A 27,546-nucleotide genomic window follows, 5' to 3' on the forward strand; every position below is an offset into this window, starting at 1 on the left:
TTTAGTAATGTTACTTTTGGAATGTTTGTTTTATCTACTGTCAGACTACTATTAAACCCATTTACATTTGGACTGTAGCATATCTTGTATAATTAGTTCATCTGGGCGTGCATAAGCTTTCTTACTCTGTTACTGAATCTTGTAACTTATATTTGTTTGTTTCATGATTTTGTTAGGCTTTCCTTGTGTAGTGTGTTCCCTTAGTAACTTACTTATAAATATAAAGTAATAAGCCAACCTCAGTTCTTATACCCCTGAAAAATCTTTTAGCACTGTGTGATATCCTTAACCAAAGTATATAGGATCAGCCTGAGATACAAGATGTTTTATCTATAGCATCTAAAAAACTTTCATCATCCTTCTTATTTACCATAAAACAATGGAAAAACATTTTTCTTTATATTTATGGAACCATGTTACCTCGCAATTAAAAGTAGAACTGCTTCTTCTTCTACATATGTACTTACCATAGCAGTTGGTGACGAGGTAACGTTATAGCACTGACACCTTCACTGTTTCTGTCTTTGTTTAAAGGAGTTTAGTCATGTATGATAGAGTAGGAAATAAGAGAATACACGCATCTAATATGTATAATAATTTCAGTGTATGCATTATTTATACTAACTGGCAAGGACTAAATTTGTATTCCAAAAAAGTATAGTCAAAAATTGTGACCATATTTGCAAATAAAACATGCCTTTCTAAATGTAACATTATCAAAGGTACTTTTATTACTTCAGCTGAAGCTTGGATTTGTACAATTATTAAATCAAGCAATGAATTGCGCAACAGTCTTCATACTCAACTCGAGTGGCAATTACAAAATAATAATTTAATAACAGCAAAATATCATAATCAGAGTATCTACATTTGTACATTATAACATCGCATCAAAAGCTTGAAGAAGAAATAGCTATCCAAATTCTCAGATCAATCTGATGATTCATCACCTGTGAAACAACTTTATAGCAAGCATATATAAAAACCATCAGTTTAGAACCCACTGTATATTGTGCAGCAAGGAACTGAAACATATAAAACGACATCGTAACTCAAAATTCCCCGCAAAGAAAGGTTGCAAATAGTTGTCCTGGAATAAAAATCCTTCAAGGATTCAATCTTACAAAAATGCAGAAAGTGTAACAGTGAATGAGTTTGACAGATCGAGTTAGATGCTATTATACAAGGTGTTGCATCAGATCTGCATGGGGCTGGTTCTCATTACTATTGGTAATGCATCGCTAAGTTCATGAGCTCAAGAAATATTAGTTATGCAACAAAATAATTGCAGATATTTGGTCATTCATTGAATTGAAGAGAATAATTTATAAAGAGCTCATTAGGACTGTAAACAACCAAACACCTTTACTAACGAATGTGAGTAATGAGTATCAGGGAAAATTACTGACTTTATCTTACAATGAGTATTTTAATTTGATACTGTTTCATGAAATTGTAGTAAGCTGGTTGATGTTGCAAGAAGACAATGAAGATTATTCAGTTAAGACTGCTGGAAATAGCATCATGAAAGAAACAAAGTCTTTGGAAACAAGGAATAGTATGTATGATATAAACATATCAATGAAAACACTTCAGCAACTGAAAGTATCTCAACATTCTGTTAGGTGGAAAATCTCCATGGCATTAGTGTTGTTCATCATGGTTTGTAATATTTTAATAAGTCAGGTACAAAACAGATACACTGTCTCTCGTATAGCCATATGGGCACTTGAAAGAAAGAAATATTATTGAACAACTTGATAATTTTGGTGTAGGCTATTCTTATAAATAATTTCTAAAAATTAACGGCTCTGTAACACCTGCTACAGTTGGCTGAAAATATCTCATAACAATTGTTGATTCTTCGCTAGAATTTGTATAAGTTATTATAGACAGTTTTAATGCAAATCTAACATCCAGAATGGATTGTTATATACACATGTACATGCTCTGATACTGACTCAACCACAGAAACAGCACCAGTTTGCTGAAAATCAAGAAATACTATGATTCCTGATGTTAGTTATAAACTATCCATACATTAACCCGTAACTTCAAGCATTCAATAACCTAAAGAAATATGACATACCTGAAAATAACTAAGAGAAGACTAACATGCCTCTAAACGTTACAGCTCAGACACATGTATCATTTAAATGGTCTTATTAATATTATAACATATTCAGTTTAACCCATTATCTCTCTTTTCTTTCTTACCTGCTTTATTACCATTACAGCAGTTTTTCTCAACTTTACTTCAGCGTTACCCTAGAATCTTAAAAAGATACCTTCATCTTAATTTAGCTTATTTCACTATCATGTTCTTATATCTATAATAAAATAGGTACTTTATCTATTTTATAGGAGGAATTTTATATATATCATCAGTTGTTTGGTTTGTTTTACATTTCAAAAGTTTTAATTATAAATGAAATCAAAAAATCGTGTGAAAAACCTCCAAACAATGCTTTTAAACAGCTGAATGTGTCAATTAATTTAATAATACATTTCATTTGCTTATTGTAGTCGACTAAACTAAAACGATAGATATAAAAGTAATAAAGTGATTAGTTTTGTTTGTTTGTTTGTTTTTGAGTACAAATATATACAATGAGCTATATGCACTATGCACACTAGATATTGGACCAAACTTTGTAAAGTTATGAGGGAGCGGTACAATTCTATCATCAACCACATTCACACAACTACAAATACTGTAAAAATAAATAATAATTACTCAAAGAAATACGTTTGTTAATAAACTTGAGTTAGTTTTAAGATTTTTTTCTTCCACCAGGGAGATATTTGAGATATCAACAATTTCTATATTTCTGCATAAATAATATAAATTCTCATACAAGTTTTCAATACAAAAAGTATTTCAATGGTTAAAAAGTTGCTTTGTATTCTGTAAATTTAATTTTCCTTTTTCTGGTCTTCGAAATTGGATTATTTGATTATTTAATTAAATATAAAGTAGGACTCGTTTAACCCTACGCATATGGAAGGGTAAAGGTCTGCATGTCACAACCGTTTCAAATAATCACATACAAAATTTAATTTATTATCAATGTTTGTAAGTATGTTTTAAAATTTGCTAGCAAAAATAATATAGTTTACTATGTGTTTAAATCTTAAAGTTATATATGGTGGGGGTGCCAAAGGAAAGATCCGCCCCGGGTGCCAAGTTCCATAGGTATGCTCCTGAAGGAAGCAAACTCATATGCCACACCTCTCCTAACTAAAAAAAAAAGTCCAGAATTTTATTATATTTGCTACGTGATTACTTATAATTAATAGAAATAACTGGTTGCTCTTTACAAACTTTATTAAAAGCCTAGTTAATTTTGATGTTCATAAGTGGATATTTGTCCTCAACTTCACTTTTAATCCATTTAGTGCTTAGCCAATTAAATTATAGTTGTTTTATAATATTACTTTATTTTGCTTGATAAATGTTTTATATTCTAAATACACATTTGAAAACTTCAGCACTTTTCATATGAAGTAGTAATTTAGGGAAAAAAGTGAGGCCTAGCTCAATTATGGTTTGCACTAGCTAAGAGTAAGATCGTGCAAGTGACATATTTTGCTTATCATGTCTACAACAGATTTAAATAAAAACCAGATTAGAAGTCACGTTATTTTCGGCACATGTAAGCGGCCGCTAGGATTACGTGTTGAACTTTTTAAAGTCCAACTGTCGTGGAACTGACAGCGGTAAGGGACCATTTCACAAGTTATGGCCATTTACCATCCAAACTATATATTTAAATAATTTTATTATTTGATTTTAATAAATCTATCAACTCAATATGATCTGTTTGTTTGTGTTGAATTTCGCGAAAAATTACAGGAGGACTATCTGCGCTAGCCGTCCGTAATTTAACAGCGTAAAACTGGAGGAAAGGCAACTAGTCATCACCGCCAATTACTTAGGCTACTCCTTTACCAACGAATAATGGTATTAATCGTCACATTATTGCGCCCCCATGACAAGGGAAAGCATGTTTGGTGTGACGGAGTTTTGAAACCACGACCCTCAGATCATGATAGAGCGCCTTGGCCATCTGGTAATGCTTGACCTGTCATATAAAGAATGCATTGGATTTCAGCCCGGAAGAAAATCTTAAGATTCATATCTGTCCCTTTACCTCAGTATTTGTTACGTGTCACTGAAAAATACACATCTCAAATGATGGTGTCTTACACAACATGTGGCGCATCACGTCCTTCTTAGAGATGGGAGGTGGTAAAAAACGTTATTTATGTACCTGCACTTCTAAACATTCAATGTTCTTAATTGTGAATTAAAATATTTAGTAACATTTATCATATAAATATTACAAAATACAATTATTGATATAATTATTATATACATATATATAATACAACATGAAGTCCAAAAGAAGTAACACAAATGATTACGCCTATTTCATCAATAATGCATTACATATATTATACTAGAGCCAATACATTTAGTAACGTTACTCTTTTCAAAAATTCCATTTTCTCCTTTTACCGAGTTATGACCGCATTACCACGTTCCCTTCCCTTCAACTACTACCAGCTTTTTTAAATCTTCTCTTCAAATGGTCTCTTCAAGATCTTATAATTAAAAGCTTGATGTGTAGCAAATATTTCCAATTCCAGATTTTATTGCAGCTAAACTCATGTGCTTGACCAGTCTCTTACTGTAAAAAATATGATAAATAAAGAATTCCTCGTGATACTGCAAATTTATCATGTTGATGAAGCCCATTTCAAGACATTTCACTAATTCGTGATGATGAGAAGCACACTTGAAGTAAAAATATATTTCAAGACAGTTGGTATGTGTATTAAAACTCCAATTTGAATAAAGTACAGAACAACTTTTCGGCCTTCTCAGGTCATCTTTAGATTAAGATGACCTGAGAAGGCCGAAATGTTGCTCTGTACTTAATTCTAATTAAAGTTTTAATACCCTACCAGCTGCCTTGAGAGTAGATATTTCACTAATATTATTCTGTAATCAGGACAAAATCGTTTTAATGAAAGCTAACATTCTCCTCATTAGAACAGTAGCTTTCAAGATAACCCTGCCATTAAGACAAAATATTATTTCCTCATAGTGGGGTTCACTTTTTTGTTAACATAACAAAGTTGGTTACTTAATTATTCAAAACAATAAAATCACATATTACCAATAGAGTAAAAGGCATGTGCAGATTAAATCATAAAATCAGTATTTACACTTGATCTGATATATTTATCTGATGTTAACTTCAAAAAAATATGACAAGTTATGTTATTACAAGTTATATAAACTTCCACGTGCAAATTAAGTTGTAAGTTTGAAATAGATAAGCTTTATAGGTATATACTTAAATAAATAAAAACAAGTGAGACGTATCGCTTTTCATTAACATTTCATTTGTTTGGTATTGTCTAATCTGTATACTATATGTCCAATGTTTGTTCTAAGTGTCTATGCGTCTCACTATACCACGTGGAAACTTAAACTTTTATGACCAGTACATTTTCCCTACATGGACACTTCAATTCGTGTATAATGGTCCTTTATCAACTAGTGTAAAGTTACATTGTGAAATAGATTTAGTCTACCGTAATTTAAAATAGCAAATCAAAAGAACAAACTATAAATCAAAATTTCTATCAATAATTTGTTTTTCTTTCAGAAAACGGTTATGTATGCCACAAAGTAATTTCACAAATATTACAAAAATCATTGAAAAGCCAATGGCATAAGCCTGACGTTTCGCATTGAGTAAAGTACACTACAGACGAATTAGTTTCAAGGATACTGTAGGAATATATTTAACTACAGCATAATCAAAAATTTTTACCATTAGGTGAACAATTCATAGTTATATGCTGGACAAATTCTGTTATTTCGTGTATGAATCGTTTCTGCGGTACTTTGATAGCATGACAGCATGACACAATCGATAATGTGCGAAACATTTATACATCTAACACACTTAACTGATATTTTACACACACATTACAAGTAAATGTAACAGAATATAAAGTAATCTACATATGTACTGTAACTTCACTAGGATCACTCTGGTATAAGCACTTTTCTGCATATATCACAATTATTTAAATATGTTATTGTTGTTTAAGCAACACAGAATAGTTTGGGCCACTTGTACTGGATATTGATTATTTATCATAATCACTCTAACAGTTCAAGGATTTTGGACTAGAAGGGGTCACCTGCAAAAATTAAATTTCTGGCGAAATTCTGAGAATTTACTCTATTTACAATATTACTATTATGTCTATATTTCAATTATTTCCCCGATAAACCATAACGCCACTGATCGGACTAGACGTGTCTTAAACTATGCATTTTAACCCAAATTTTCCCTCTCATCCATTAAGCGAAGTTGTACATTTAACAAACTTGAACCTTGACATTCAGTTATAGCATCAAAAGTGAATGTACACAGAACTTGTATCTGTAGACAGTCTACGTTTTGGCGACATTTCTGTATATCCTTACTGACAAGTAGGCGACATCAGAATGCGTGGGATGATTATTTAACCTTATATGAGTACTTAGTATTTTCAGCGTTTGAAATCAAAAGCTGTCAGACTCTCATGCCAACTTGTGTAGGTGAAATACCTTTCAAAAATGACTTGCATGTATAATTTGAAACCAGATGTAAACATCCACACCAGTTCAATGTCGCTATCATGTCCGCGGGGATGTTGCCCAATGTAACATAATATATTATAGAAAAAAGGTTTCACTTCCGGAATGTACAACCATCCGCCTTCGACTCTTGGTTGCAGTACGTGTAACAGTTAATGGCAAAGCACTGTGTTCTCTTCGTTCTTTCGAGTCGTGACTTAAACAGACGACTGCCACTATCAACCATTTTGTACTATCTGCCAGTTCGAAATTCAACACAAAGTAATAGCGGCCTCTCAATGATGAGAAGAGTTGTAAGTGGCCAAACAAATATTATTTACATCTATGATGTCTACGACCCAAGGTTAATTACATCCCGCTCTCTTAATTGTTTTTTTACAAGAGTATTGGAGCTCAAATGGAAACTAAGCTTGTAATTTGTTGTAGCATAATCACAATAGGCTAGCTGCTGTGTCTACCGAGGAGAATCGAACTCCTGATTTTAGCGTTGTAAATTCGAATACTTACAGCTGACTGACCATAAGACAGGTACTGAGTACAACAACAAAAGTATAAATCTACATAAAATAATGAGAAAACGTCAAGAGTTGTAAGTTTGAAGAACAGGAACTGTATGAAATAAGTTTGTTTGTTTTGGAATTTCGCACAAAGCTACTCGAGGGCTATCTGTGCTAGCCGTCCCTAATTTAGCAGTGTAAGACTAGAGGGAAGGCAGCTAGTCATCACCACCAACTCTTGGGCTACTCTTTTACCAACGAAAAGTGGGATTGACCGTAACATTATAACGCCCCCACGGCTGGGAGGGCGAGCATGTTTAGCGCGAGTCGGGCGCGAACCCGCGTCCCTCAGATTACGAAGCACACGCCTTAACGCGCTAGGCCATGCCAGGCCTCATATGAAATAAGAGAAAATATACATGAAAGAATAGAATTAAAATATTATTAATTTTATTTCACATTTTTCAATATTTTAGCGGGACTAAAATTACTTTTCTCACCTCAAAAGTTTCATAGAAACTTATTATTATTATGTCCATTTTACTACATGAGCTACTTTTGAGAGACTTATGGAACGTGCATCAAGCGGGTTACATTAAACTGTATTTAATTCATAACAGTTATATATAATCTGTTGTTTAGTGACACATTTCAGTCTATATTCAAAAGTCTAGGCATGGTGTTCCATTTGTGACAAGCAAGTTTAAACCTGAAGCCAGAGCCCCTCATTTGAATGCATTTAGAGTTTCTTGGATATTTAATGCAGGCATATTTATTATCCTAGTAAAGATGACTACATTGGTGAAAACTATCAATAGCCTTGCTCCTTATCTGAACTGATATTATCGGAATAATCTTTAATTAGTGTTATTAGATGGAATAGCAACCTTGTATTAATTTTTTGGTGTGGTGCAATATTAGTAACACTAGTCAAAATTCTAGTTTCAGTTATTCCCCTTTAGACACCATCTCACCTAACATTGCTGTTAGATATAAAAGACTGTTTAGTGTAAGTGTTAGTATTCTGTTCTACTATCCAAAGCCAACAACAAACTAACCCACTTAGCAGTGGGAAGAACATTTTACAGCACAGAAAATGGTCAACAGAATGCAGTACAATGTAAAGCAAATGGGATGACCAATGTTTGCCATGCTAGTCTGTTAAAGAAGTAGTTGAAGAGAAAAGAAAGCCTTATGGGTGCGGCTTTTGAGGCACAGATGAATATGGCAGGAGTGGCTGTATTTAGAAGCAGAATCTGAACACAATGATTTCGTTATAGAAAATAAAAACCAACGAAGTTTCAGATAAATGGATTGAGACGAGACATACAAAGACCCAAACACGCGTAAAGAATTGAATGGTAAAAATAAAAAAAAGAAACGTAAAATCTACAGTACTAGTATGTAGATGGATCAGGAAAGACAAATCTCAAGCAGTAGAATATCACGATGAATACAAGGAAACCTGTCAAAGTAAAGCCCTACTGGAGGTCCTAGGTGAAGAGAGGCCGCCAAAAGGGCTATAAATATTGGTGTAGGCTATATGAGAAGATTTAGTTTATCAAATAAGAACTGTCTTTGTATATAATGTGTATATATATATATATTTTTCTTGAAGAGTGGCTTATTGGTGGATATACAAGACTATTTAGTGTAAATGCTATTATTTAGATTTTTTGTGACTTAATATTTAACGATTGTTTAATTATCATGACAGGAATGTTGAAGATTGATTAGTTTATAAGTGTTACTTGTGACAGTATTCGTTACATAACTTTGTGCGAATCATACGTTGGGCATGCAGTTAATTATTATACTAGACATTAATACTGTTGTTGGAGTCACTTTACTCGAACCTTTCGTATTTTTCCAGAGGCCTCAGTGTAATTTAAAAAGAAGAGATAAAGTTCAGTCAGAAAACAGAGTGCGTGTGATTAACCGTAACAGGTGATACTTTAAAGTGATTTTCCCAGTTTAATAAATATAAGGAAAACAACTTGTCTGGTCAAAGGATCTTCTAAAGTAAATGAACCCCTCTGTGTGGGCTTTGATCAAACAGGCGACAATTATTTAAAGTTTAGGATACAACTGTGGTAACTTGCGGGGTAATGCAAGTGAATCTATCGTAGACTGTACATTAAGAAACAAAGTAGAGAAAAATAGTTCATTCTGTCAGTTAGATTCTTAAATAAATGAATCAGCCTGTGTGGATTTTGACAAGAAAATATAATTATTTATAGTTTTAGATACAACTGCGATATCTATACTGTAAAGAAGTTTTGTACGCACGTTTGACATGTGTATAGTATATTAGTATATTATTTTAAAACAAGTAGATTGTATAATCTATTTATCATTCAAACTTATCGCCAATAAGTCATAGACATCTACTGTTTGTTTGTTTTGTTTTTGAATTTTCCGCAAAGCTACACGAGGGCTATTTGCGCTAGCCGTCCCTAATTTAGAAGTGTAAGACTAAAGGGAAGGCAGCTAGTCGTCAACACCCACTGCCAATTCTTCGGCTACTCTTTTACCAACGAATAATGCCCCCACGGCTGAAATGGCGGCATCTACTATAGAACAATCCAAGCCCATACACAAAACCTAACAATTGCATTCAACATCTCTATCGTACTTCTTCCATACTTACATGTCATAACTGGGGTATACCTTGTTATTGAGGAGATAACTGCTCAAACAAGCATGGTTTGTTTTGTTATTTACAAGAAAACAATGATTCCAGGTGTTACTTAAACCACAGCATTAGCTGGTGTTTATATTTGAGATTATGTTTGCATTATCTACAAAACACTACCAATGTATTGGACACAACTACAAAAACTTCATCAACACACTCGTACAGTCTATGGCTCTTGAGCATGTTACAGTAGGCATTTTATTATTTTATAACAGAACTGTATTTCACCTGATACACCAGTTATGCTAGTAGATAACATCTGAAAGAAGCCTAAACCCAAAGTCTTTAAACTCAAACAACTATTGCTATTTTATTGTGCTCATTGATGGTTCTGAGATTGATACAAGCTGACGCTCTCCATTGACTCGAAGGTAATCATCATTTTTGACAGAAAAGTCAGTAGTTACTGGCTAGAATGTTAGTTTCTATGTTACTGGCTGGTATAAATACATATATAGCAAGAACCTGTGTCAGTAAAATTTAAGTCACGTATGTAACTTTACAGGTACATACCAAGCCATACTCGGCTCTACAGACTGCTATGTTTCCCAGCTCACTCACAAAACTCGATGCAGGACTTGTTACTTTAAATCTGTAGGTTTAAAAGCGTTCACTCTTCATTATTCTTTCCTGAGTCTATTGTTGCTCATTTGATCTATTATATGAATGTTTTGGCTCCTATGCAGACAGTGAAGGGCCACCTATAACAAAAGTGACCAAACTGTCTGCAGCTATAGCTTGTAATCCTTTTTGTTTTTTGTATGGGTTATGATGCCTCTCCATTTGCCTCATAGGTCCAGCAAAGTGGAGCAGATTTGTGGTACCTTTGCCGTTCTACTGGCAATCACTCATACGAAATCGAATTATTGAAAAAAAATATTTGCTTATGTAGCGCCATCTATTGTAGGTGATTGTGCACTCTAGTTCTGTTTCTGGCATACCCAAAATAGTTATCAATATCATCCTGTCAACTAAATAGAAACTACGATTTTGTACCACACCGCCACAGAAATGGCTTTGGCCATGCTCATTATATCTAACACGGAAATTATGTTGCATATTTGCACAAGGATGCCAATCTACAACTACAAACTTATCAACCAAGATATTCTTCCAACCTGCTACATCCATACTGGGTTACGTTTCATTTTACAATTATCACGGATCATTGATATACACCGCTGAGATTTCGTTGGCACCACGTTTTCTATCCTGTATTTTTGCCCAGAAGATAATATGGTTCTCTTATTGGTGGAATTGCTGGTACAACTCTGCTACTATTGCTTTCTAGCTGCAGATTTAATAAAGCTGCAAATAATCAATAGCATCTGATGCTTGACGATCTAAACTTAGCAGCAGATACAATTTCGTTTGTTAACGGGTCTGGGTTCTGTGCAGCCACTTGGCTAAACTGCTTAACACTCTCACTATGGATACCTCGGTCAAAGTATACATGTTACGACCTTTTGCAGAGCTACATTCAAAATTTAATTAAACTACTTTATTTTCAATATATATAAATAATGTTGCATCAAAGCGTACTTAATAAACAAAGTTTTAATATTATACAACTTTTAAGCTTTTAACCTTTTAAAGAAACATTTTTTTTAAATATTCGCGAACTCCCCTAGTATGATAATCACATTTGTTCACTAGGTTTTCCTATTCTCTAATTTAGTTACCATTCCTTTCTAAGTTTTCTTAACCTGGAGATGACCTAGAATGGCCGAAACGTTGTTCTCTGCTTTTCAATAAAAGTTTTAATACACATACAAGCCCTTCTGTGATACATGACGCCAGCTGATTGAGACTTTGTGGTTCAGCTGAATATACAACATAAATTGTATCATCTGTCTGTAATCCTTACGTTAGTTTGAAAACAGACAAAGAACAAGAAATACAAATGTAATTCTATATCATGACCAATGTACCAGGAGAAGGAACTTCAGGAAATAGTGTGATCTGTCAAAGCATTTTTTGCCAGTGGAATTCGCCACCATGGTATATTTGCATACCTTTGACAGAAGAACCTCATCATTCATTCTTAAGGGCATTCCTAGAACTGTTAGATGCACATTCATAAAATAAACATGTAGTTCCTTCATTCTAGCTTTACTGCCAGCATACATATATCCTGGGGGTAACTATAGGAGTAGCAGGTACTACTGTGGCTACATTGATACTAATTCCAACAGCATCAATAACAAAAACAACAACCACTACTACTACAACTATTCTCACTGTATTATCTCTGATGAAGTCCACACATATCCCTCACTAAGATAAAGGAGCAGCTCATGCTGATTCAGATAATAATTTAAAAAAAACCAAAGACAATGTAAATAACAGACAGAAAGGTAGATGAAGGCTTAAGCACTTTATGATCACGAAGAAATTCCCTGTTAAAGCCTAGACACCCACCAACATATCTTGAGAAGAAAGTATGTTGTCTTTAAAACGATCAACTGTGGTGAAGGACTTGAAATCGGAGTTTCTTTTGGTGAAAAATTCCAATTTTTTCTCCAATTTGTATATAATAATATCAATTGATTAAATATAGTTGTTCATTTAGCTGATTCTGTATCTTTAATTTGTTGTACAATGTATAAATGCTTAGAATTAAAGTATCGTTGTTGCATAGCGTACGTACGTTTAGGAAAATGACTGTGATTGTACAGCGTATATATATTTGTTTAAAGTTATTAGGGTAAGCTTTAGTATTAAAAGTTATATGTTGATTTGTATACTGTACGTATGGTTCTTTATGCCAATTACAGTTATGCTATGATAGATAGTGTTTCGCTTCTATATAAATATTATTCTATTTGTTGCTCTCGTTGATGTGGGAAGTTTAATTGTTATTATAAGTGTAATTTTCATTACCGACGAATTTTAATTTTACTGTTTCTTGACTAAAGGATTGAATTTTAACTTGTAAACTACTGTTTTTATTTCAAACGAGTTTTACTTTTTCCATATATTTCAATCTTAAAAACTATATTAAAAGTAACATCTTAGTTCGATAATTCCGATTTTGACTAAAGGATTAATTTTTAACTTGTAAACTATTGCTTTTATTTCAAACGAGTTTTACTTTTTCCATATATTTCAATCTTAAAAACTATATTAAAAGTAACATCTTAGTTCGATAATTTAGATTTTTGTATTTTTCTTTGTTAAAAGTTGTTTCCTACTAGTTTTATTATCAGTTGGAATGTAATTTGTTAGACTACTCCACCCTAAAGGAAAATGCTCTCAGCGGCACAACGGTATGCAGAGTTACAAAGCTAGAAACCGAGTTTCGATACCTGTAGTGAGCAGAGCATAGATATCAATCTGCATAGCATTGTGCTCAAGTTCAAATAAATATGATTTAAAAGAAAGAGATGAGCTGTGTATTCTCATTACACCTGATTTTACTTTATTACATATAAAGCTGTTGTTTTTATATGTTACTACTTAATGTTGTTGGGCAAATGATTTTATTTCAGTTAGATAAATTATACCATTTCTTGAGCAACAAAATGTTAAAGTTTGGATTTTTAGCTCTGGAACTAGGGATTGGCAGATTAGTCTGAAGTAAAAATAAGGAAATGTATTATGGGATAGTAAGTGGCATGTGTTTGATATCTCATTGGTTAATGTGTAATTTTTAAAAATGTACTAAGGTTTTTTTTCAATATTTCTAGTTTAGAAAGCTGAGAGTCACAATAATTGTAAACTAACTATATTTTTCAGAGAAAACAGCATGCGACCCTAAGAAGTAAAAGGCTGTCTTCTTTGTCAGCAGACTAAATAATAGTCAAGGGCTGTAATGTCCTAATAATGTATTTATATTTGGCATAGGCCATGTATGCAAGGTGCATTCACCTGTAAATCTGGCTTTGTTAATATGTTTATTATTTGAAGCCAGTCTTACCACTGTAACACAAAATTTTAGACAACTAATTGATTGTTAAGGATACAGAAAAAAAAAAGTTAATTTTCAGCTTTTATTTTTTTCAGTAACAATATATTTTGTAACCTTTTCATGTCAGAGTACAATGTTTAACTTTCACTTGAGTGTTTTGTTAAAGTTATTATCCTTAGCTTAAAGTTTACATTTTTTTCACCTTTTAGTATTCTTTGCCTTAGAATCGTGTATTATGTGTTTGTATTGCAATGAGATGAGTTGGTATTTTCTGCTGTTCCTCTTGTATTTAATTTTGTGAAAAGAGTATCTATATGTTTTCAAAAACAGTCAGATACATTTATTTTTAATTTTACCAAATGTTATGCGTTCACTTAGTTGATACCCATGGAAATAAAATAAAAAAACTAAAAAACTTCTAGTATTTTGACCGCCAGAATGGTCACATTATAAAGGCTAATAACTATTTGACCTCGTTTCTTCATTATTGCTTCCCTTGGTGCAATAACCATAATCAAGTATAAGGGTGGTACAAAGGCTTGTGCAAATCTATATCAGCTAGAAGTTTATTTTCTTCAATTTGATGTAATAGAAATAACCGTTGACATGAATAATTTAAAATTGTAAGTTTGTTTGTTTGTTTGTTTTAATTTCGCGCAAAGCTACACGAGAGCTATCTGCGCTAGCCGTCCCTAATTTAGCAGTGTAAGACTAGAGAGAAAGCAGCTAGTCATCACCACCCACCGCCAACTCTTCAGATACTCTTTTACCAGCGGATAGTTACATCACATTAAAAGACTCCCGCGGATGAAAAGGCAAGCATGTTTGGTGTGACGGGAATTTGAATCCGCGACCCTGGGATTACTAGTCTAGTGCCTAAACCACTTGGTCATGCTGGATCAGAAGTATTTGGTAATCCTTTAGTTTCTTAAGATTGTACATAGTAGCACTAATTAATAACAAGTGTTTTGATAAATATTAAACTTGTTCTCTGTTAACTTGTACTTTCGAAAACATTTCAGTTTCCACATTGTAAAACTTAAACATGGCTAATTAAAGCTTGTGAATAAAACCAAAATAACGTATAACAGTTAAAACCATGGTTTTAAGTCATTCAGGTTACGAACCTAAAGCATTATATATATATATATACATTTAAGCAAGCTACAAAACAAAATTATAGAAATGTATGTCATATTACTTGAAGTATAAGTGATTGAGCCCTCCAGAGGCACTATGGCATATCTGCGGGCTTATATTGCTCGAAACCACGTTTCCATAACCTTTTGTGTAGCTTTGTGCTTAATAACAAACAACAATATATGATTGAAAAAATTTCAGTTAGAAACTAGAACCGTTGGAGTAATCAATAATATTTGACAAATCTTCTTTGTAATCAATTTCCAATATTGTAACCTTTGAATTAAATTAATGAGTCTAAAGAAAAACATTGGTTAGAAACGAATATGCTTTCAAAATAATACGAAAATGGCACGCTACGTTGCCATTCATAACGACCTAATTTTGTTCTTAAAACGTACAAGTATCGCAAATAACTTACAACTTTAAAACGTTTCTCCCTCAAATAATGCTCATATTTTTAAATCCTAAGCGTTGAGTTAAAAGCGGCCCGGCATGGCCAAGCGTGTTAAGGCGTGCGACTCGTAATTTGAGGGTCGCGGGTTCGCATCCGCGCCAAACATGCTCGCCCTTTCAGCCGTGGGGTCGTTATACTGTAACGGTCAACTTCATTATTCGTTGGTAAAAGAGTAGCCCAATAGTTGGCGGTGGGTGGTGATGACTATCTGCCTTCAGGTGACTATCTTACACTGCTAAATTAGGGACAGATAGCCCTGGAGTAGCTTTATGCGAAATTCAAAAAACAATCATTTGAAAGCATTATTTTATCTTTTTATAAAAGATAGTTAAGCTATTTTGTAATATAAAATAAAACACAATGACACTGACTGGGACAACCACCTACTGTGCACACATTCTGCCTAACTTCGCCTTTTCATAGATACCCATAATACAGTTAAATTACATGTAAATTCATATACGATCTTATAGGACATTTGTTTCACGGAGAAAATAAGCTCAAGTAACACAGACCTACAAATTTAGAAAGGTTTGTTTGGTTTGAATAACGGACATTCCACAATTCAGCTGTACATATTTCAAAAATAATATTCATTTTTTATCAAGGATTTTTTTTTCACAAATCGAGGGCGACTCCTTACTTAGATCAAATGTATAACAGGTTTACCACAAATATAACAGAGTATGTTTGGGTGATTTACACAACCTTATGTTGCCATAGCGACGAATAAATAATATTGAAAACACAGAAATAACGTTAAATAGCACGCACAAGTGGATGCTATCCAGAAATGATACTTTATGTGGCCTTTTGACCGTTTATATACTAGCGGTGTGTTTATCGTGAATTCTAGAGAGATCGATAACACTTTTACGTCGCGATTGAAGTAGAGAAATCTATAGCTAGAGGTTGTCAAAATTTTAAGCATAACCAAATGTGGCCCGATTTCAATGAATATTATTCACTTATCTAAAAGTACATACAATAATATTTTGTGAACAATCTGTACGTGACGGAGAAAAATGGATTCAGTGTGGAGGAAGTACTGTAGAACATGTAAAAATTTCAAGACAATAAAACCTGTTTAATCATTCCCGAAATAATAATAAAAAACTTTAAATAAAATTGCTTATCTTGCAAGAAAAGAAAAAGTGTATCCTAGTAGGGCAATGGTAGGTCTACGGTCTTACAATGCTAAAACTCAGATTTGGCTTCTCACGGTAGACACAACAATAGCACACTGTGGCTTTGCTGTGAAACAAACACTCTACAAAATATACAGAACTTTTCTGTTAATTCGTTTTTTATGACTTCATGATTATTCATTTGTAGCGCAAAATTTACGATAAAGAAGTTGAAACTTATTTCTTGTAGGTTACATTTTTCTTTTCGTTAGTTTAATTTTTAAATAGTTAAATTAATGTATGAACATCATATTTAAAATTATCTTTCACTGTTATTTCACTTTAATCAACTTTTTAATTCAAAATGGTTTTTTCACTAATCATACCTTTTTTTTCGTTTTTGATGACATTTGGAATTGGTAGACAATTGATAGAAAGTAATGTTATATTTTTTTGAAATGTAAACAACCATATTTTGTTATTCATATGTCGTGTCTATATGTGTGTGTGTACACATCGTTTTATACTAGAACTATAATCGAATAAGCAGTTAACATATTTGTATTACATTTCTTATTATCCTCTATTAAGGGCAATGTGATTAAGGAGCTTGAGTCGAAAGCTCAGGGTCGTGGGTTCAAATCACCGTCACACTAAACATGCTCACTCCTTCAGCTGTGGGGGCATTATAATATGACGATCAATTTCACCATTCGTTGGTAAGTAAGAAGCTCAAGAGTTGACGGTGCATGGTGACTAGCTACCATCCCTCTAGTGTTACACTGCTAAAGTAGGGACGGCTAGCGCAGATAGCCCTTGTGTAGTTTTGCGCAAAATTCAAAATAAACTAAACCTTTCCTCCCTAAAAAACATAAACCTATGATATGTTGGATGACACATTTTCCCTCTGAAATCACGGTATTAATGCATTATAATTTATCTGGGAGGAGTCTCCGATTTGTTATGTTACGTATTGCGATTTCAAATAACCAGAAATTTGAATTTGAATTTAGAAGTTAATTGAAAGTCGATATGTATCAAATTTATATTATCCAACTCCAACATGACTGATACACAATTTTCTTTCTTAACACAAATATATTTAATGTACAAAAATTACAATTCATAATAATGGTTATTACAAATAGTTAATACAAATAATTATTTATATATAAAAACTTTACAAACAATATTCGGCCTTCTATAACTTTTATGTTGACACACAGATATACCGTACTTCACTTGACAGAAATGCTAGCTAGCTCTGTTCTTGTTTGGCTTAATGTCGTTTATAAGCTCCCTTTTTACAGAAGAGATTGACATATAATGTCTTCGTAGAAATACTAACGTCCGAGGTTAATTCTCTGAATTTGAATGGTTTATAATGTTCTTGGTCAAATTCTTTAGTTTTCCTATTAATAAGCGTCAATTACAACTATATCTTCCGAGGTTTACAATATACTGACTGGAGCTGAACTGTCTCTTGGCGCGTCGATTTATAAACTTTTCAGTTGACAACAATACTGGCAATCGCATTGTTGATTCCTACACTCGAGAATCTCCTACAAATTTAGAGAATAGGCGGGATTTGCGCAATACGCATTTAACAATATATGCCACCTGCATCAAACTGAAACAAACGCAGATATTAAAATTAATGCATAACAGTAAATCCGTTGCAAATGTCATGGTCGTCTAAAGAAGTTTTACATCACTCTAGTGAACCAGTATTCATCACAACCGTTCAACACTGAAAAGTGGGTATTAATTCGTAAATTGGATGTCTACATGCTGAAATAACAGATGAAGTTATGACATTGAATCTTACAAATCGACCCATTCCAACAATAATTTACACTATTCTTTCTATACCATCAAAAATAAACTAAAATAAATGTCATTAAACTTCTATAGACAGAATCAAATAGACTATACGTCACTTTATTCTATTTCCCAGTATTCGATGAAAAAATCACAGAGAATATTTAATCGATGCAACAGCAAAACTGGCTCCAAGATAATTCGAATTCTCAGGAAAATTCAAACTGTGTTGCATGGTACTATATACAATATGCCATGTTCATGTGAGCTGGAGTACATTGGGAAAGCAAAAAAGGGCAATTATACATTAAAACCAAAAACATCAAAGTGTTACATGGTTTTGCGATACTCAGGCAGCAGCTTAAGCTGAACATTTTGATTCGTGTTTGCGTGGAAACATTCGAGACTAAAGAAAGAGGGCAGTCAAAAATTAATTTGTACCGAGACACAAAGAAGTGACCATGACAAGGATCTAAAATTCATGAAAAACTAATCTTTGTATCATGTTTTTCTAATATTATGAATATTTTTCATCATTATTTTAATTTTTAAACTTCTTAAATCTTAATAAATACCGACCATAATTAGTAGTTTGTGTGATATTACACCAGTTAATATCAATGTGTAGATCATGAGCAGAGCAGAGAACGTAACAGGAGTTTCGGTTTAAAATTATCTGATCGCAAGCCGAAGCTGTGAATCAAATATAACCGGAGGCGTTCAGAAATGTTGTTTCTCTTCGCCCCGCCCGTGGTGGTGATTGTTTGAGTAAACTATATAATTGGAGCACGTGAGACGTTAAAAGTTAAAATTTGGATTACAAAAGAAAGAGAGAGAGAAAAGAAAAGAGAACTACGTGCGACATTCTCGACACCCGATTCAGTTAAATCAACTTAACAAGCAAGCAAGTAGCGGCGGAAAAACCGACGACAGACACCAACCAGTGAGTTATCACAAAGATCAACGACAGATATGGGGCTTAGGGTCCTTCACGGCGGCAGAGGATCTGTAGATTTTATGGCAATATTTTGATGTGAGGAAAACGAGAGGCAGTATAAGCCTTATATACCTGACTAACCTTTATGTAAAATAGCATTGTATTATGTATTGTTCTGTGATGTTCAGTTCATTCTACAAATATTGTACTTCATGTGTTCTAAGGATTTAAAAATTTATAACTGAAGAACTGCCCTTATTCAATAGGCTTAAACTCTACAGAAGCCTGCCACGTTTGTGATCGAAACCTTACAGGATCTATTTTTGAATAAGAAGAACACGTTCGCTCTCATCATTTAACATGTGGAATTTATTAGAAATAAAGCGGTGGTAGGCAGCGAAAGAAAAACTAGTTTATTTGAAATGATCCAAAAACCATAAAATTTAGAAAATAGACCATTTTTAGACCTATAATATATTTCTTTACTCTCTGATGAAGATAATTCTTCACTCAAAATTTATTTAACAATACATATTTTAAATAAGAAGGCACACAGAACATTATACTGTAGAAGTTACTCTTCCCCAGTAGCTGGATTTGTTTTGAATTTTGCGCAAAACTACACGAGGGCTATCTGCGTTAGCCGTCCCTAACGTAGCAGTGTAAGGCTAGAGGGAAGGCAAATAGTCATCACCACCCGCCGCCAACTCTTGGGCTACTCTTTTACCAAAGAATAGTGGGATTAACCGTCACATTATAACACCCCCACGGTTGAAATGGCGAGCATGTTTAGTGTGACAGGTATTCGAATCCGCAACCCTCGGATTACGAGTCAAGTGCTTTAACCGCCTGGCCATGCCAGGCCCAGTAGTTTAGTGTATTTCAGCTAACCCTAAATCATTGCGTATATTTAAATTTTGTTTCAGGAACTATTTTAACACGCAACTAAAACAGTTTAATGTAGATTTACAAATCATTGTACATTTGGAGATTCACTGTTACTTCGCTACATTCTGCATAATCACAAACTTTTCCCTTAAAATATATGTCACATTTTATGTAAATAATGATTGCCACAATATGATGTAGATTGTATATCAATTCAGCTTTCAGTTCCTTTTATATTTTTGAACACCTCAGTTAGATCCCTTTTAACACATTTTGCTTAAAAGAAAATAATTTCGGAAATCTTAACCTGTTCTCATATGACAAACATTTACATTCACGGTACCATTCTAGTAGTCTCTTTCAAATCCATTCCAATATTCAACGTCTAAATGAGGTCTAACTAGTGATATATTCAAAACTTCTTGAACTTACGTGTTTTTCTAACATCATGAATATAATGAAATGACAATATTTTCAGATTTATGTTCGCTATTTTTGTGAATGCAACCCAAATTTCCATTTGCTCTACAATTAGCAATAGAATACAGCTTGAACAACTAAAGAAATTAATCTGTTATAAGACAAGGTCTTCCACGACAAGTTATTAAAATCCACATTCGTTATGATAAATTTGTCATAACTGAAAGACATCTGCCTGTTTTCTTAAGTCACCAAATTATCTAAATATTTTTGTAAAGAAGCAACTTCACAACTAGCAACACCAGAACATCAATACAATCAGCATGCGTAAGCAATTTATTGATCTTTACTTTACTTCTGTTTATAACATAGATAAAAAAGCAAAGGTCCAAACAGTGTACCATAAAGCACTCCATTTACAGCATTAATCCAGTTTGAACTGTATTTGCAATTGTCGACTGCTTTCTTCCATCTAGCTAATTTTTCATCCAACCAGTCAACTTACACCTATTTCTACAGAAATGTGAAATGTCAAATTTTTTCTTCAAATCTAAATTAGTGGCGTCGCGCTAATGGTATGAATGGGACTCACTAACTGTTTTCCATATACTATTTTAATAATCCTTAGTCAATGTCTAACCATTTGATTAGCTATATTAAATTATTATTTATTGTTGTTTGTAAGATTATAATTATTAATGCGCCATCAAAGACAATATTATTTTGTTTTCTGACAGTGTACCAAAAAAAAATTCTCCTCATGTTATCCCTAATACAAATATACCAAATTAACATCTTTCACCTCATCAACGCAAGTAGTACCTCTTCGAAAATTTTCAAAATATTAATATGGAAAGATTTATGCCTAGTGGAACCGCATTGACTATCCAACAAAATTTTATGCATCGTTAATTTACTTTTTAATTTATCTCTTTTGAACTTGTTCCGAACTGTTTCAACCATTGAAGTAGAATAATAGGCTTAAAATTGAAAAAAAATTATCACTTCTTTAAATAAGAGAAATACCATTAATCAGCTTCTAATTCCCTGGCCTGTTTACAACTCTTTGACAATAGTATTATAAAGTGATTCACATTTCAATCCTTAACCTGATTCATAGCCTTTGAGGAGATACCATCTGGTCTATGGACTTGTCATTCTTTAAACTCCACGGTGCTGTCTTAACTTTCTTAAAATTAACGTGATAATCTATTTCAAGGATCGTGTTTCCCTTTAGCAGTTGTTCTGGATTAGTAATATTGTTCAAGTTTTTATTTGTAAAAACTAAAGTAAGAGTTTATTTCATATAGTAATCCATAATCATCAAAAACACGTTTTCTGTTCTCATCCATCAAAAACCCTACTTCCATCTTTGCATTTTACTTACCCGCAATGTACGTAAAGAAATTCTTACTATTACTTTTTAAATTCTCAGATGTAGAATATAATTGAACTCTGCATTAATTAATTTTTCGAATTTTTTGCATTTTATGAGATAAATCGCGTGTAAAATGAAGTTTTATATATAATACAAACATATTTAATATGGACATCTCAGGATTTTCTTAAATTTCGTTATCAACGTTAATACTTCTTGAGGAGCTTGATCTCAAACTTCAAAAGGTCCCAACTGATATTTAGATTTAACCACATGTAAAAACAACGAAGTTATTCTAAAATTCCTGAGCTTCAAGACGACTGAACCGAAATTTTCAAGGCTCTTCTGCTTATCGTTGCTGTCACGGAAAACTGTTGGTAAGATAACTAAAAACTGAATATCACCGAAAGAGACAGCTAACAAACCAACTACTGCAACGTGTATTGAACTTAAGAAGAAGCTTATATGGATCGACTTTCATCTTCTCACCAATTTTTTGAAAATCTGAACCCGAAATCCATCGCCAGATTTGAAAATAACAAGAATGTTAGGCTTAGAAAACAAATTCCAGCAAGAAAATCTACCAACATGAGTCCTGATAGTATTTTTAAGTTCAGTGTCAACATACTCTACGAAAAGGTTAAAAGTTTTGTCTGTGTATCTGTAAACTTAGTTTCTCAAGTTACTTTTTTCTATTTCAATATATCTACAGTACTTTAAAACTTGCATCCTGTTTTAAAACAAATAACACACCAAGTATACAAAGTCTCGTGAAAACGAAATTTAAAAATGCGTTATTATCTTCTTTCTATAATTTCAATCCTTTAAAAAAATCTTTTTTTCTATTAGATGGATTGACTTTTGTTCCATAAGATAACTTGCTAGTAATCGAAATGTTGTTGTAATTTGATGAGATAAAGGTATATGTGCCGTCATTTAAAACATATCTGATTATGTTTCCAAAATGGAAACATTTTAAATGTGTTACGTATTATAATTTATTTCGGAAGAGTCTCCGATCTAATTTGTTATGAATGTTAACGTATTACTATTTCAAATAACCTGAAGTTTGAATTTTAATTTAGAAGTTAATTAAATGTTATTTTGTATCAAATTTGTGACATTTGTCAACAAGATTGACAAATTTTCTTGTCTAACACAGATGTATTTTAATATACAAATAAACACAATACAATTTATAACAACGGTTATTAACTATAGTTATTATATATGCTAGTTTATATACAAGAGTTTTACAAACTTACAAATAATACTGGATCTTATATCCAGTCAAAAACTGAATACTTTATCAATAGTCCACGACGAGTAAATTAATTCTGATTTGATATTCTCACGCCTCGCTTAAACTAACTAGCTTGGTTTTTGTTTGATCTCATACCCTTACAAACTGACTTTTCTCGGTGGAGATATTTGATGTCCTCGTAGAAATAATAACCTTTGAGGTAATTCACTGAAGTTGAACGATTTCTAATGTTTGAAATCTATAAATGTTCCTAGTCAAATTCTTGTATCCGGATTTTGCAGTGACAATAACAACCACCCCTACTTCTAAACAACTTTAAAAATTCTCGAACCACCCAAACTTCTAAAAAACGTTTAAAATTCTCACCTCCGGAACTACATATTACGAACTCTTTATTAAAGAAAGCTTCTCCATTTTCAATGATCACCCGACATTAAATGATGACATCAACTTCCCTTGTTGTCATTAACGTAATCAATTCCGAGTTATTGGTGTTTTTATTTGATACTCATTATTATTTTAAATATACAGTTTATACTTGAATTCAAACTTTCCCCTGTAATGGTTTATCTTAACAATATTATTTATTAAATATATATACATGTGCTGCACGTTTTATCGTACATTCCATTATATTGTTACAGTTTTAATCTGCTGTTTCTGAACTTCCGACTGAATACAATAACCAGGTTAATGTCTATGTTGTTTTTAATAGTTCAACTACTATGAAGAAACTTTTTCTGAAATATTAACTCTGATGATGGAATTTATGAAAATTCCAGAATGTCCATATTAAATATTTTTTAGCATTACCGTGTTTTAAATATTTGTTATAGAAAATGTAGCTCATGAAGCGATGAGATAAAGTGTTGTTTTTTATATCAGCCAATTTATTAATGATTAAGGTATTTATAGTTTTTCACTCAGACGTTGTGGGAAAAGTGACGTGTACAAATGCGGAGTCTTGCGTCAATATAATATTTTCATGTTATTGTGTTTTGGTGTGTATTTATATATATATATATAACCGTTTGCCCCATCAAAAATTTCTGGATAACTGGAATGTTTGGCTTTGAATTTAACTTTGGTGATATTTCCTTGTTTGAACTTCTACTTTAAAATGTGTATGACTAATTTTAAAGACGTATTTAGACTTAAAACTGTAATTTAGATTTTAACCCTATTTTAACTCAGTATTAAACTAACTTATGCTTTATTTTAATAATATTTACTCGTAATTATTTTGGTTTAAGATTTAGACGATTTCAATCAAACCTACAAGTGAGTTCTTGTACCTCTTATCAGTTCTAAATCCCAACATAACACACTTACCTTTGTGTTTTGTTCTGTATTTCTTTTGAATGTTTCTTTGTTAAATAACGATTATTATTTGTGAACTTGTGTGCAGTCCTCTTCTATGTAACGAATGCAGTCAGAGATTGGGAGAAAAAGTATACACTTCATAGTTTAATGTTCGATGAAATTTCCGTCAGGGAGCCCTAGATGGCTATCGGAAAATGCCATATAGCCAACTGTTTTTTAAATTCCCTATTAGACTGCCTCATGCCATGTTAGGTTAGCTTTATTTATCTTATAATTCAGTAATTGTTAATAGAGATATAAGCTACATTCCTTACCTAAATAGTTGCTTGTGGAAATAAAATTGGACAAGAATATGACATTAATTTTATGACTGTTAAAAATATTGGAAAGTTTAAATAATGATGAAGATTCCGGCAAGATAATATTTACTGAAGAGTTTACTGAATGAGGTTGAGGATTAGATATCTGGAACATTTGCTATTAGATCTTTGAACTGATTTGAACTGACTGATGTTACTTTTTTTCAAGGGAGGTGATAAAAACCGTCCAAGTAATTATAGGCCTATTAGTCTTACCACTTTGACGTGAAAAGCCTTGAAAGTTTCATAAAACATACTTCTTAAAGAAGTTTAATAAAGATTAAAATTTTACCGAATAGTTAACACTGTTTCATTAAAAGAAAACCTTGATTTATTTATCTTTTTATATTCTTTGAGAGGTTACTGCTTATATAGATGATGGTACCGGTGGTTTATCTGGATTTTCAAAAAGCATTTCAAGAGATGTTACATAAAAGGTTTGTTAAATAAGTTGCCTCTGTAGGTGTGGGAAGTAGGTTGTCTCATCAGACAGAAAACTGGAAGAAAGCAAAGGTTTGTTATAAATGGAGCTGAGTCAAACTGGATTAATATCAGAAACGCACCCATGTTGTAAAATAGTTTATGGGAAAAAACTGTGATCGACGAATTCAAGGCTTAGTGTTGGGACTTTGTATTGTTTTTTCTTAGATCAATGACATAGATGGCTGAATGTCCAATAAGCTGTTAAATTTGTTAATGACATTAAGCTTTTAAGTATTACTGGCTGGGAATAGAATGTTTCTTCTCTAGAAAAAAAAAAGATTTGCATTATATGATGAGTTAGGTAGTTAAGAGGTAGATGGCTGTTAATGATAATAAATGTAAGGTAATGCATGTGAGACATTATAGTTTCGATTAATAGTATCTGTTTGATGGAAATAACGTAGCATAAGAATGCTATTTCAAGAAATTTATTGGTGTTATGGTTCTTCAGTGTCTTAAGTCATCTAAGAAATGTACTATTATTAGTGACAGAGTAAATATTAATTTTAGTTGTTTTTACATAAATAAAAACACACGTCTAAAGTGGCTATAATGTTATTGTATAGTCATTGACTTAGCCATGTTTAGAGTTTTGGGCTACTTACTTTAGAAATTATATTGACTTTTTGGAAAGAGTTTAGAGGAGGCCTATTAGGATGATATCTAGAAAGAAAAGATTGTCATGCGAGAAAGATTAAGATCTCTGAAAGTGATTTCTCTGGAAGAAAAAAGAAGAGCGAGAAGATTATGGTGTTTAAGATTTTAAGGGAATTGATAACATTGACCCATCATCTTTTATCGCACTTAATGTTCAGGTAGCAAGATTTGGGGAAGTTGATATAAACTGTTAGTTAGATTAAGAGCCATCTTCAGCTGAGATAGCTTTATTTTTCTGGTCTTCGGAATAGGTTGCCTTCAGATGCTATTTTCAATTTTGCACAATGCTACATAAGGGCTATCTGCGATTAAGCAGTGAAAACTAGAGAGAAGTCATCTACATCCACCATTATCTCTTGAACTGCTCTTTTACCAACGAATAGTGGGGTTGACCAACACATTATAATGCCTCCACAGATGAAATGGTGAACATATTTTGTTGAATAGGGATTCATACCCATCATCTAAAGATTGCAAGTTGAGCACCCTATTCTTCTGGCAATGTCAGATGTGGTAGGTGAAGTTAATTTAAGGGAGTTTAAAGAAAGGCTTAATAAATACTTGTATTGTAAGGGTTAGCTGCTAGTGTTTCATTTTAAAGTTTAGTAAAATGGGTGCATGTGGCTTATATCAGGTTTAAGGTGTCTGTGACTTGTTGTTGATAAATTTCAACAATATATGTACAACAAACAATCTACTTGTTTAAAAATAATATATACTTGAAACAAGTCAAACCAACGTACAAAAACTCGTTACACTCTTGTTTATCACAGCTGAATCTAGAGCTTCAATAAGTAATCCTCTTTTTCGTCAAAAGCCCAACAAGCTGGTTCAATTAATTTAGAACCTAACTGAGAATTCAAATTATTTATTTTATCTTCTTTTATCACAATGCATTAGTGATACATTCACTTATATTATCCCATGGATTACCACAGTTGTATCTAGGGCTTTAAATAATTCTCATACACATCAAAAGTCCACGTAGGTTGATTAATTTATTTCAGAATCTAAATAACATAGCAAATTCTTTTTCTCTACCTCTGTTTTCATAATATAAACTGTATAACTTTTTCTTTAAAAAATCGGCCATTACGGCTAAACTGGCACTAGAATTGTTTGTTTGTTTTGGAATTTCGCACAAAGCTACTCGAGGGCTATTTGTGCTAGCCCGTCCCTAATTTAGCAATGTAAGACTAGAGGGAAGGCAGCTAGTCATCACCACCCACCGCCAACTCTTGGGCTACTCTTTTACCAACGAAAAGTGGGATTGACCGTTACATTATAACGCCCCCACGGCTGGGAGGGCGAGCATGTTTGGCGCGACTCGGGCGCGAACCCGCGACCCTCAGATTACGAAGCGCACGCCTTAACGCGTTAGGCCATGCCAGGCCCAAACTGGCACTAGAACAATCAAACTTCATTTTCACTAACTAAACTTTTCCTTCATTTTACTTCTTACTTACTTCCTCTCCACAAAATATCCAACCCGCTGGTAAGAACATAATAAGAAAAACTTA

The 27,546-nt window shown here is 32.8% G+C and overlaps 1 protein-coding gene across 1 annotated transcript in view; it reads left to right on the forward strand.

The window, feature by feature from the left end:
* LOC143222973 (small nuclear ribonucleoprotein Sm D2) overlaps positions 1 to 27,546 on the forward strand; it is a 78,718-nt gene that overhangs the window by 35,203 nt on the left and 15,969 nt on the right. The gene's annotated exons all lie outside the window — the stretch shown is intronic.

The sequence above is a fragment of the Tachypleus tridentatus genome, chromosome 8 (assembly GCF_004210375.1).
Source record: "Tachypleus tridentatus isolate NWPU-2018 chromosome 8, ASM421037v1, whole genome shotgun sequence".
In the NCBI taxonomy this organism is placed as follows: Eukaryota; Metazoa; Arthropoda; class Merostomata; order Xiphosura; family Limulidae; genus Tachypleus; species Tachypleus tridentatus.